A 14,182-nucleotide genomic window follows, 5' to 3' on the forward strand; every position below is an offset into this window, starting at 1 on the left:
AACTGCTATGTGTTTTGACTGGAGTTTGTGTTATAAAAAAGCACAAAGTGACACATAAAGTACAATGACTTTAATGCTTCAACACACCTCATTCAAGTAATTAGATCATTGGCAGGACTCTATAGAGCTTAACTACATTCTGATGAGATGATTCACCCATATTGGACCAGAGGAGCCCTTTGATGGTGTTATGGTTTAGATAAAAGCATAATTGTGTGCTAGGAGACCTAGTCAAAGACCAAACCTAAATTGTAATGCTTTCTGCTGAGCTGCAGCTTGTACTTGCTGCTGTAAAATATAAATGTTAAGCTAAAAAAAAAAAAAAACACTTTCTAGATGCACAAAAATAGTTTAGACAAAAGTTTGGCAGAGTTTTTATAGTGCCATATAATTTAAAATTCCTATGAAAATTGCTGGAATTTGTAGGTTCTTATCGTATCATTTATTTTTCTTCAAACTTACCAAGAGCTATTCGGGTGTGTGTGGACCTGCATGTTGCAGATTCCTGACATTTCAGTCTTTTACACCTAATGGTCAGAAACCATGTCACCAGTGCAAATCGTGTTGCTTGGGTTGCCTTCAGTGGAAATCTGAAGAAATATTTGTCTGTTGGAAATATTTTTTTTTGGTCCAAGACAATCTAAAAAACAAAATAGTCTTTAAAAACACCAAGATCTTGGCTAAAAATAATTAAAAAAAAAAACAGTAAAGCTTTCTAAAAACCAAAAATCTGAGATGACACTGAAAAAAATCTGTTGTTTTCATTTGAATTCAAAAATACTTTATTTATCCCAAATTGATGGTAGGTGTTAACTCAATTTCCAAGTATCTTCATGTAGTTGTTGTGGATGGTGATGCTGTGGACACGAAAGAGCTCCAGTAGCAGTCAGTCTGGCAACAAATCTGAAAAGCCCCCTGACTTAAGACTGATGTATGACTGTTATGACATGCTAACGGCTAAATATCCAGGCGGTAGAGATGATATAATTTCACAGTGACATTTTCTGGATGACACCATCAGTTGTTGACAAGCACTGCTAATCCACCTCATTTGCTTTTGCCGCTCCTCTTCAAATCTGGCTGTATGGTTAGAAAGAGACGTTGGAGTCGGGAATATGATTGATAGCAGAAATAGTTCGAACTATTTTCTCCTTTTCAACTTCTCTGGGATTTGAAGTTGTAGTTCAGGTGTTACTTGAGCTTTTGAGAGGTTCTGCTCCAAGTTTTAAAAACAATATCTTGTTGCCACGGTTATGTATTATAACAACAATCTGAAAGTAAGAGCAAAAAATGCTTCCAGCCTCACAGAGGGAATAATTGTCCAAACATGCAACACCTCAACCAGAAAATGATGAACGGAAATCAACAAAAAGTACAAATCAGAAGTTGAGTAAGAGCTACTGCAATATGCAGCCACATCCATAACAAACACCTGTGAGTTTGGTGGCATGTCAAAGCCCGTGTATTTTCTGAGGTGGGAAGTGTTATGAAAAGCTGATAACTCAAACTTCTCGCTTGAAAAAAGGAGCATCCTTCTCCCCGAGGATGTTGAATATAATCGTTTTTGATGTTTCTGACAAACCCAAGCAGCTGGTACGAATCTAACGGTGGATTGGGTTCTGTGTTTTAGGCATGTGTGGAATGACGTGCAAAGCTTTCGCCACACACATCTATACAATTTGAAACATGTCAAAAGTTCTCTGTGCTCCATGCCAGTTTATTTTAGGAGAAGACCTGCTGCTATGTCTGCATTCCCACAGCGCTACAGACTTTGGGAATGAAACAATTGTTTTTATTTAGTTCAGAGCATTGTTCACCTCCAGGACAATGCGCTGTCTGTGTTTGGGATCCGGCATGGAGGCTGAATGGACAGACTGGCCGGTTGCAGACCCTGCCACTCTCACATTTCATGGCTTTAACTTTGTGCTGAAAGGGACAAGTGGCACATTTGCTAATGAATATTGTTAACACTTTAAGGTCAGCTGAGTGTAAAACAAGTTTTGGCAAAGGACGCCCTTCTTTGAGTCCTTCACAAAGGAGCTTTTTTTTTTTCTTCTTGTGGTAGACATTTATGACTGTTCATTCTTCTGTTCTGCAGATGTTTGGTCTCTGAAGCAAAATGAGCAAAAATTACACCAACGCTTAATTTAGTCTAGCGTCAACTGTAATTGCTTTGGTTTTTCTTCTTTATTTAAGGACGTTTGTAGACGTACATTAACAAACCTCCTTCTACAACCAGACACATCTCATAACACCTGGCCAAAGGAACACCTGAAACTTCCTGGACGTTGATCCCGTTCGTCTGTTTTCAGCTGTTGGCTGTGGAATTTGATTGAAGTACTTCCACATAACACTTGCTTCCATGGATTTTACTACCTGTACTGTTGTCAACACAGATGCAACACACAAGGTATTTAGATATTCCAGACTGAAATTAATTACTTTTTTTACAGAGTGAGCTAAATGATGTTAGGATTTGATAGCTATTGGCTTCCTCCTGCTCTTTTTCAAACTGAATTTGAAGGTTTATTTATATTTATGCCTCTCACAAAATATAGTCCCAGATATTATTGCAATAAATGACATCATTTTTAGACAATTTTTGTCTAATGTACTACTAGTAATGGCATATTAATGCAAGAACACCCTTTCAAAGATAAAAAAAAAGAAAACTTAGCATTGAAACTGGAAAACATAATATCCAAAATAAACATAATAACCAGAACAAAAATAATTCAAACTGATTGTGAAGTCTCTGTGACCATAATTTATTAATCATTCTCCTCAGATAGAGAAAACAAGCAAAAGATCTGGTTAGGACTTTTGTCCTAACCAGCCCAAAAGTGTAAACTAACTACTTAATGCTGGGTGTGAAATGTTTTCAGATTTTTAAAAATGGAATGATGTTCTTCAACAATTGTTGTTCAAATGGAAGTTATGAAGCTTATTTTAATTGCTTTATTTAACCAATTGATTTATTGTTTATCTTGATGGGCTTTTTATTTTCACTTTTGTTTATTTTGCTTTTGCTACAGCTGGAAAAAAGGATTTCATTCATACCAATCCTTCCATAAAGTCTTGTCTTTATATAGGTTCCATGTCTAAAGCCTTTATAGAAATACATGCTATAAAATTTGTTGTAAACTTAAATCAGTTTGGTAAAATTCTGCTAATTTGGACATGTAAAATGTATTGAGTCCCTGTTCAGTACTTGGTCTAAAACCTAGTCGGTCGTCCGTAGGCCTGTCACGATAACAACTTTAACTGGACGATAAATCTTTCCAGAAGTTATTGCGATAAGCGATAATATTGTTTTAAGTGGTATAGCAGTAATGGCAAGATAATAATACAAGAACACATTCTAAAAGATGAGTAAGCTTTCCATTTTAATGATCATTTGAGTTTAGCTGTAAGACTTTTTACATATCCAAAATAAATAAACAACAACAAATAAGATGAATTTTGAAGTCTTTCTAAAAATAAATTGTCCTTCAAAAAAGAGACCAAAGCACCAAACTGAAGACTTTTATCTTCCAGTTTTTGGTAGAAAGAGTGAGAAAAAAAAAATTATGCCAATGGAAATTGAGTTTGTTTTAATTTATCAATTGATTTATTGATCATTGTGACAGGCTTATTCATCCATAGAGTCTTTATTTCCGGACTCTGTGACGTTCTAGCACGGACAGTTAACCAGCCTCGTCTCTGTGGAGAGCTTTTTCTTTTCTTTCTTTTTTTTCCAAACAGTGGACGTAAATTCACAGTGACAGACTGTCTTCTATGGTTGCAGGAAATGTGTAGCGTGCAGACACAAAGCGTATGAATCCTCGGAGTTGGAGGGGCTGCAGCATTGGGGGTCAGGCCCATGCAGAGTTTAGGGCACGAGTGCTGACTGTACAACGAGTGGCATTACCGTCACAAGCTCACTACAAAGCGCCTGAGTGCCTCTGCATAGCTGTGTGGCCCTTTACTGTGTCACTGTGCATTCCAGTCAGCGGTGAGCCCAGAGCCCCGGATATTTTTGGATGCCAACCCGACGTCCCTGTTTTGTTCATCAGCTCATCTTACACATGAACAAACCAGCATTATGTGGCGCTTGTCGGCTGCGCCTCCGCGTCGAACATATGTCGCGGACAGCGAGTTAGCCGGCTCACATGCAAACCGTCTCTGCTCTGGGATGAATTCGGCAGTAGACTGACCAGCCAGGCAGGGACAGTTTCCATCAGAGGGGCAGGTTTGTTTCAACAAATGCTGCCGTTGCATTTAAAAGGAAGCAAACTGGTGACCATTTTACATGCGTACAGAAAAACGCAACAATGATGTAAGGTAGCTGTGTGGTTCTGTGGGTGGATTGTTCTAGATGGAGATGGCAAGGGTTTAACATGGTGACCAGATGGAGATTTAAACATCCTGATCGTTTCTTAGGTTTGCTCTGCCTCACCCCTGCTGCACTGCTTACTGACCTCAGATAATGCTGCTTAAATAATGCCTCCTTTTCTAAATATAAAACACTTGTAATCTCATTGAATGTTTTAACAACTATGTTGTGAAATGAGACTTTGATCAAGCTCCCGGATAGTTTGATAAATATTCTGTGATGCCTTTCAGTAATTTTCTTATTATTTTGTACCGCTAAAGTCAAAAGTTATAATTTAGAGCCTGGATTAGGGTCTCTAAATTAGGGGTGATATGTACTTGGTTTTACACAATATTTTGTGTTAATATTGTGATAACTCTAAAAGTGTTGATAAGAGCTATTGCTTCTCTTTTAGGTAACTGTTGCAGCATGACGCAGCAATCATGACCTCACAGCACAAATATGTGCTTGAAAAACAAACCCATTTGTAATGCGCTTCTTTAGGACACAAGTCAGATAAAGAAGTGTGATTTGTGTCATAAATATTGATACTTTGATTATAAAAACAGTGGAGAAAATGGTAAAACTAACAATCCTGACAATACAATTTATTTTTTAGTTCATTAATTGTACAATAAATCACAATTTGTATAAGAAATGCATCACATTAAATGATAAAAAAATCCGATAAATACTTATCTGTGTATATTAATATTAAAGAGCAGCAGTATAGTATGTATTTAGGACACCCACCTTGTATGTCATACCACAGATTATGCTAAATAAGAAGGGCAGGAAATAACTGGAGCGAACACGCTGTGTTTAATCAAAGTCAGATCTGGATGTTTGATAATTAATTTTCTTTTCCAGCTGGGGACTGACCCTTTTCTTTACCTGTACCACCTGCCCAAACTTTCCTGATAAATAAATCGGAAAAGAAACATTGACAGTATGTAAATGAAGTCAAAACTACTCGGTGTTTATTATTCCCAAAGGACATAATCATTTATTTATAGTTAAATCTTAAATTTCAGCAGTTGATTTAGTGCAAAATACACAATTTAGGGCATGGATTTATGCTCACATATATCCACAGAGGATTTCCAGAAATATCTTTGATGTTTTGGAAAGAAGAGCTGTTTAACTGCTGCCCGCCCTGCTTGTCTTGTGCTTTCATTAACCATTTTTGCTACTGAGCGCCCTCTAAGTTTTTGGATGCTTTTGCAATTTAGCTCTACCTCAGAGATCATGTTGAGCAGAAGGAAATTATCTTTTTAGCCACTCCAAAGTCCCATGACGAGTTACAAAGAGATCCTTTCAACAGTTTGATCCACCTCCCTCCTTCTGCCCCCACATCCAGTGTATCCAGTGTCTCAGCTCTTCATGTTTCCCCTGTACTCTAGTCTAACATGATTCAGGATTAGTTTTAAGTTTTAAGGTTTTTTTTGTTAGTTTCTACTGAACCCGATTGTTTTTGAAGGAACCTTGTGGACTGCAGGTGCAGTAGCCTGCAGCTAAATGCAGCTTCAGCTCCAACATGGCCTTTACTAGCTTATCTCCTGCTCCTACCTTTTGTTGATCAAGGAGCTGGGTGTGTCCACATGTGACTTTGCGGAACAGGTTTTAGGTGTGTTTACTCAGTATTATTACCACCAAAACGTCTGGGTACGATTAAGGTTGAATGAACATTGCAGGTTTTCTCGCGTATTTGCCAGAACCAGAGCAAAACGGGAGGTGCTGTAATGAAGAGGCTTGTACAGTTTTGACACATTTCCCAGCAGCACCTTTAGATAAGATGGATGTGTGCATGATAAATAGGAAGGATGACTGTGCAGCCTGGTTAATCCTCAGCTGTCGGTGCGTTCTGCTGTCAGATCTGTGACTAAAGGGCAGATTAGGGCTTCACCTGGCCGTGAAAACGACTCTGATTGCCACGGTTCTGACCCCTGTGTTAGTGCCAGCATGCTCAAGCGTACCGCTTCCTCTGGGATCTACTTTCTATGGGTCCTTTTTTTTCTCAACAAGATAAAAATCAAAGCGTTTTTTTTTTTTTCTTCTTCTTGATTTAGTCTCTTGTGTGGGGTCAAGAATGCATGCTGCACATGTCTTGCTATTGTTTACCCAAGCTTTGTCAAGTGTATTGAAATATGGCCAACAGCAGTCAGGGTACAGAGTGACTGTGGCTATAATTTATCATTAACTTAAAATAGTTCTTGGTAGAACCAAGGTGCTTCATGTTGAGCGCTCTCTCCAGTGACTAGCTGATCTAGGCTAATGCAGAAGACAAAGTGCACCTGTCACTACCCTCTCTGCAGTTAAAAACCACATATCTTATCTCTGTCCTCCTCCTTTTATCTTTTAGTAATACAATTTGAAACCAAAACTATTCTTGGTCAAGCTCCAGCAAAACACCTCTTTGTGTCACTGTTTTTTAAAAAATCCCTTCCTGTTGTTCCGATTGTGAGAAAACAAAAAAAAACCAACTTCTGTAATCAAGCAAAAGGAAGCAGATTGAGGACTGAAAGGTCCACGATCGAGCTGCAGCGAGAGAGATCTGTTTCTTTTAGATTCGAGAGCACATTCAGCAGGTTTCTTTGTCTGAACTGATGACCAGCTGGTCTCACATCCTGCCAGCCCCCTCCTCCCCTTAACAGGAGGGACAGACGGACTGATAGGAGGTGCGTATGTGGATAGGGGATTTTACAGCCCTGAAGGGATTTTGGAAGAAGATTTCCAATGCAAACCATTGGATTAAAAAAAGTGATCTGGATTCATTTATCCATAATGTTCTGTTGCATTCGTCCATCCATGAACACTGGAGCTTGACAACAAATGACATGTTGACAAATGCAGAATCAACTGGAGAGACTTAATGCCAATGTCTATAAGAAGACATGTTTAATAATATGGATTATTTCCCCAGAAAATAGGTAAATGTGTGATTACTGAACTGTGAAGAATAGGCAATGGTCACTGATGTTCTTTTTAAGTTATGTTGCATATTTTGGAGATTATACATTTTTCCCATTCTGCTTTTTGTAGAATAACACTAGGAGTAAATAACGTAGCTTTTTAGTTAGTTTTTGGTTGGCTGTCTGTTTGGGTAGAGTCAGTAGTTTACTGCTGAACAGAAAAGCCATTTATGTTTCCAGTTGTTGGCTTAAAACAGCGTTTCCTTATAATAAGAGTGATGGCTGGTGTACGTTTTGATCTTATAAAGAAAAAAAAAACCTTATTAGCGCTCTTTCTGCCATCTGACCATTAGTCTGCAGCAACAGATGGGGGAGGGACAATACTAGAGAAAACTTAAATTATTCCCACACTTTGTCTTCCATCTCATAAAAGGGATTTTAAAACATAAGAACCAGTTTTGAAACATTTTTAAACCTTAATATGACATACTGGCGTCTACCAGTAGCAGGAATGGTTATTTCTTGACTGTAATGAAGATGAATCATATTTTTTCTTTTGCTGACCTGTGTAAACTTATCACCTCCCTTCCTTGTGCACTCTGGCCTGAGACGAAACCCTCAAAGGTAAACACAGAGGCAAAGCTGTAGTGAATAATTGATGGCTGGCTTGGCGGTGGCAGCTGTTTGCAGTAAGGTTGAGTTTGTGGCCTCTGGATCACAGTGATAGGGTTAGAGATCTGTCTGCTAGAGTTTAGCACATGACAGAAAATACTGAACAAGATTCTTTCTTTTCTTTTTGCTGCAATATTTTATTTATTTTTTACTTTTTGATCGTCAGAAAATTTCAAGTGCAATCTCTGTGTAATAATTGATGGCGCTAACGACACGCTTTAGTGGGAATGTTGTTTCTGAGTAAAGAAAACTCAAACTTGACTATTTTTAGCCATTTAACAATGAAGTAAGATTAATCACAAAAGTTATACGAAGCAATCTGAATAAAATCTGCTGTTCATGTAAGACATGAGAAGACAAGAAAGTAAAACTATGCAAATAACAGTTCTGCTGTTTTTTATTTTCTCAAATGCTGTTAGTATCTTTTATATATATANTTTTTTTTTTTTTTTTTTACAGAATCTCATAGAGCATTTCTAAAGAACTGTAATACAAACTTCAAGGATCTCTATCTACAGAGAACGGTATTTGCTCATTGGTTAGCGAGATAAATAATATCTTGTGAAGAATTTAGCTTCATTTTGCCCCAAAAAATTACCATAGTTTCTTTTTAACATTGATAAAGATGGAATGCTGGTGTTGGTAAATATTCTTGCTGCTGCTAATCTTGAAATGTGGAGCAGCTGAATTCAGCCACCATGTTTGTTTGGACGAAGCTGCTGTTCTGGACCTTTCGGTCCTTTGAGGATGATCCGTTTGGGGTGCTGGTGTCCCTGCACCTATTCCTATAGGTCATCCAGGATGGCTTACAAACCAACCACAAGCAAATGCTGCCCTTTATCTGCTGGACGCAGACAATCATTGGAGGCCGTTATCACTCCAAAACCTGATAGCCTTCACATCCTCAGGCTATGCAACAGCACCACTGATTTTTAGATGAGTCATATTCTGTCACCTGTAGCTCTCTTATCTCTGTCCAATTTGCGTTTTACAATTGAATCCAGCTGACGGATACGACCCATTTAACAGGTTGTAGTGAAACTTGTAGCTGATTCCCTCAGTTCCCTCTTGATTTGCTCAACAACGAACACTTCGGTGCTGTTCTGCTTTTTGTTAAGTTTGTTTTTGAGGGAATCTTTATGTCTGCGCTGCTCTCATTGGCAGATTTATGTCAGATCTTTTTTTTTTTTGTATTTGTGTGGGCAGTTCATGAACTCTGTCACCACCTCTTAGTGGGGGCGAGCCTGATTTGTTGACGTCTGTGCATTTCTTGTTGATTTTCCGTCTGAGAGCAGAAAGCAGGAATAATCAAGTAAAGGATGGAATGTCCTGCTATTTAGCTCAAAATCTTATTTTCTGGAGCATTTCAGGAACTCTTTAATCCCAAGATTATAAGGCTGCAACAAACAATTAAAAAAATTTATAATTTTATTGATTTACTCTACTGATTAGAAAGAAAACACGTTCTTCAAATTTTCATATAAACTCTTCAGCTTTTTTATACAATATTAGAAATGCATTAAAAGATGCAAATGGACAACATTTAATTCCAAGATTTCCCCCAGAATACTTGCTAAGCCTGGTGGTTGGGGCGCTCAGCAGTCATTCATCCAGCAGGCTGTCATGTTTTTGATTTAAACATTTTTTAAAGTTGACAGGAAATTTAAAAATATCACTTGATAATTATGTGTTACTAGAAGATTGGAGGATTAATTTCCAAAAACAAACTATAAATGCAAACATAAAAAAATAATAATAAGCAATTGTAAGCCTGGTGGGGGCACAAGTAAAACCTGGTGCCCCGCCAGGCTTATAATAGACTGGGGGTTTTACCCAAAACCAAGTTTTGGGTAAAACATTTTGACAAACTAAATGTAGACATATTTATTGTACAGTAATGTTTTTTCCTAACAAATGACCCTTTTCTTTAAATATGTAAACTCTAGTTAACGATTAATGAATTACTAACTTAGTTGAGGATTATTTCTCAATTATTTTCTCGATTATTTCTAATTAATCCGATTAATTGTTTCAGTACTACAAGCTTGATGACATACATTTGAGAAAAATTTGCTAATTTTGGTTGTACTGTCAAATTGATGTAAAACAACTTTTTCTGCAATCTTGTAAGATAAGGAACAAAATTATTTTATTTCTTATAAGTAATGTTATTACAGGATTCTAAAAGCTGTGATGAGGAGCAGTGAAATAAACCTGCAGCTGTGTTTAATGTTGTGACATTTGCATTTTTCTTGATCTGAGTCACTGTTTGTTTTATTCCGGGAAATTTCTCTCGCTCAACTAAACCAGATTTTTTACTCTTTACCCTCTTGTGTGACAGAAGAATAAAAAAATGCTTGTGTTCCATGGAAAATGAGGAAAAAGTTATTTTGACCGAAATTCAACCTTGCGACCATTTTGAAATCATTTTGTTTTTGAGAATGAACCGATCATCAAAGCTGTCATTGACTCGGTAATTATTTACAACTTATCTAAATTGTTCTGTTTTCAACTTCACCTCATTATTGATTAAGTTATTGATTGGGATGTTTACTATTTCCTGTTGACATTAACCAGGCCAACAAGTGTGAGAAATGTTCCTCATAATAACTTTGGAAAGATTTTTATTTATTTTTTTAGATGGAGTTGGTTGTTATTCCTTCAATGTTAACGTGTAAACAAGTTGAAGTGCATCTCTAACCTGCCTGATTTCTTTCTGTAAACTGTAAAAAGCTGTTTTAAGAACACTTATTTATTTCTTGAATAAGTGAAAAAGAGAGTTGCTGCTTCGCTGAAGATTTGCTGCAGTGAAATCGTCCAGGTTATTGGGACAGAGAGATTTTTATAAATAAAATGTGACCAAAAAGACTTGCTGCATTTTGCCTTTTATTCGTTTTTCACTTTTCCACACATTGGAAAGTCATGCACGACATCATGAGATGTTTTTCTCTACAGGAACAAAATAAAGATGCCATTTCAGAGGAAAAATTGTTCTGATTTGCTATTGTGTTAAATTGCTAAATTATTAAATACAGGAGCCTTAAGAAGAAGCTTTATGTGATACATCATTACGTCAGTGACGACGGTTTTCTGTTGGAAAACAGAAAATGTTTTAAATTTCTTGAGCACCTCATGTTAGCATAATGAGCATGTTTAGCATGCCTGCCACATTTGTCTTCCTTCTGTAATGACTTCCCCTCTGAGAAGTGTTGTCGGAAGAGAGTTTCCGATCCAGGTTTTCTTGTTACAATTCAGCACACAAAATGTAAACTATACCAATCAAACTTTGTAAAGATTTTTTCTGTTCTTTTGGAAGTATAATTTTTTTTTATTATGGTCATTTCCATGGAAATATTAAGAGTTTTGTGTGATTTGATTAGAGGGCTAATAGTTCTGACCGTAACTGTACATTTATCATAAATGCTTATATGAGATCAATATCTGATCACAATATAATCATTAAAATATCCACTGTTATTTGAGTTGCATTGATAACTGGCTAGCAAGTTCAGCTGTAGTTCTTTGTCATTTTTAAACAACCATATAAAACTACATGCTACTATGCTGCAGCCACAAACTACACGCGATCACGGTGCTAAACCCCAGAATTGTTGCTGATTTTTAATAACGCCGTTTGTTTCGGGCCACCTGTGTCTCTGTGTTGTGGTCATCCTTTTTGGACTCCAGTTTTCATAATGAGTCACGGTCCCGGTTGGTTAATGTGTTTTTGAACAAACACAATATGACACAGGCTGAATGTGCGGGATGTGGCACATGACTAGTTTTAGGCATTTAATAGAGAGGTGCTGATGGGTGAATATTTGTGTCTGTGACAGTGATGTCAACTGAAAGCCCAGCAGGAAGCTTTGGAGATAACAAAGACACACACACGCATGTTTGCCTCATGCTTATGCCAGCAACGATGAATAACAAATGTATTGAAAACAGTTTGGGCCATTCATTAATGCATCAGTACACTGGCAGTCAGCCCCTGGAGGGAGATGCATTTTTCGTCTCCAGTTTAGCCACCCTGGACGGCCTTTGTTTTTTATTTTCTTCCCTCCTTTATTGTGTTTTAGTTTCAGCATTTAACCCGTTTTGTGTTGTGTTGATGTAGTGACAACAGATCAGCCGTGTCTGATAACTGATTGAGCAAGTGTGGAGAGACGGGGCATTGTTTACTGTAAATGCTTGGCTAATTTAACTCCAGGAATGGCTTTATTCCACAATGCAGCTCTTTGTTTTTGATTTTTCTATGCTTTCCTTTGTTCCAAGCCAGATATCTAATGATATCTGGTCAGTTTGGGAATTTTGTCAGGCTTGATAAATGCTCCAAAATATTACAAAACATGTAAATATTTAATTTACATTCACAGATGTAATGTGAAGTGTGAAGCTGTTAGGAGTATTTTGGTGGTCATTGTGGAAGTGGCTCAACAGAACCGTGTTTCACTAGCAAACATTCCTAGGAAATGCAGGCATGTCTGGAATCCCCAGGATTTTGCCCTGCCCTCTGGAACTTGAACTCAACCCTCTCTCTCTGTCTCTCTCTCTCTGTCTCTGTCTCTCTCTGTCTCTCTCTCACACGCATATATTATGTCTTTCTAATTTGACAAGAATTTTGCATTGACATTCATTAATTTCCATAGCCCAACCCTGACCTTTACCCTAAGCCTAACCTTTTTCAGCACAGGCCTAACCAAAGTCTAACCTAAACTCAGTTCACACCGTAATTCCGAACCCTGTAACCGCACTACTACTTATGGGGCCCAGACTTTGGTTCCCATAAGGAACAGTGGGGACTCCTGTGTCTTTAAAAGGTGAGAAATACCAGAACATGTACACACACACACAACTCTGTTAGGAAAGCCCACCCAAAGGCAAATCCCGTTAGAACCTTGTCCTGATTCCCGCAACTTCCCTCAGCTGAATTCTCTGGTTAATTAAGCTTAATTTTGGTCTTTTTTGTGTTAACTAAGACTGTTCATTTGGATGGCTTTTAATTAAACTAGCCTGTGCTCCTCTGAGGCCTGAAACACAAATTGAAACGTTGGAACCAGATTGTCTTTAGCTCATTTTCAGATGGAGGTTATAGCTGGATAAAGACTGAGATTGTTTTCACACCAGGACTGATTTATTTTCTTGTTTTTCTTGCCAGATACAGCTCATTTATTGAAAAATGTTGACTGACAGCTAAAGAAACTATGCTGCTCTTCTTTGGCAATTTATTTAAACATACTTGGTTCTCTATCAAGCTTTTTATTAATCTTTCACCTAATTTTTCCTGACCTGTCATTTTGCACTTGAAGGGTTTTCTTGGTGCACTTTATGCATCTTATGGAGAAGCTCACATAAAACTAATTACCTCTAATTAAGACATTTTAAGGCCATGTTCAGACAGCAAGTCTTGATTCTCAATTCAGATTTTTTTAATGTTTTTTTTTTTTTTTTTTTGCGTGGTCATTTATGCTACTGAATAATGTGGCCACAGTCGGACTTTTGTGAACTTCTGCGACCTGCATTCACAGAAGAACACAGAAGCTCACTGTTTACAGAAGTAATAATGGATGCATCAGTCTATGGATTAATTTTAAAGTTTATTCGGTAATGGGAGCTGACAGTATCGTCACAAAATCATAGCATGAAGGAAGCTAATGAAAAGAAAGAACAACTAATGGGAACGGCTTTTTGTGGGACAATGACTGCAGTTTCTGCAGAGAAGTCTGTTTGGATGTGTAGTCAGAACCAGGAGTGATGGGATTGTGATGTGATGCTTTTCAGTGACGCAGACCTCTCTAATAAGTAAAAAATTCTAATTATTCAGTCATTGTTTACATCCAGATTTACAGTGTCTGACTTCTTCCGGGGCAAAATTATGATGCATTTCCAACGTCAGATAAAATGCTACGTGACGATTCTGACTGCAGATGCTTTGAAAACGATGTATTCGATGTAGTGCCACGTATGGAAGTGGCGAAAAGATTGGAAGTTGGCCTTTTAGACTTCTCTGAAAAAGTTCCATTTGGATTGCATTTACCTGCTGTGTAAATGTCAGTACATTCTTTGGTTTATGTAAACTGAAAATGGTGTGAGCTTTTAGCTTTGATGACTTTGATGAGCATAGGTGGGGAAAAAAATACATATTCTGTATTTGACATGCCATTTTGGAGAAAAATGTCTGATCCAAAACTCCTAGAAGTTAAAGTGAATCCCACCAAGTGTGACAAAAGAGTTGTGATGCAGG

General features: G+C 37.5%; 1 protein-coding gene across 24 annotated transcripts in view; it reads left to right on the forward strand.

The window, feature by feature from the left end:
* The window catches only part of scrib (scribble planar cell polarity protein), an 81,877-nt gene that overhangs the window by 1,282 nt on the left and 66,413 nt on the right, over window positions 1–14,182 (forward strand). The gene's annotated exons all lie outside the window — the stretch shown is intronic.

This window comes from Poecilia reticulata, linkage group LG20 (assembly GCF_000633615.1).
Source record: "Poecilia reticulata strain Guanapo linkage group LG20, Guppy_female_1.0+MT, whole genome shotgun sequence".
Taxonomy (NCBI): Eukaryota; Metazoa; Chordata; class Actinopteri; order Cyprinodontiformes; family Poeciliidae; genus Poecilia; species Poecilia reticulata.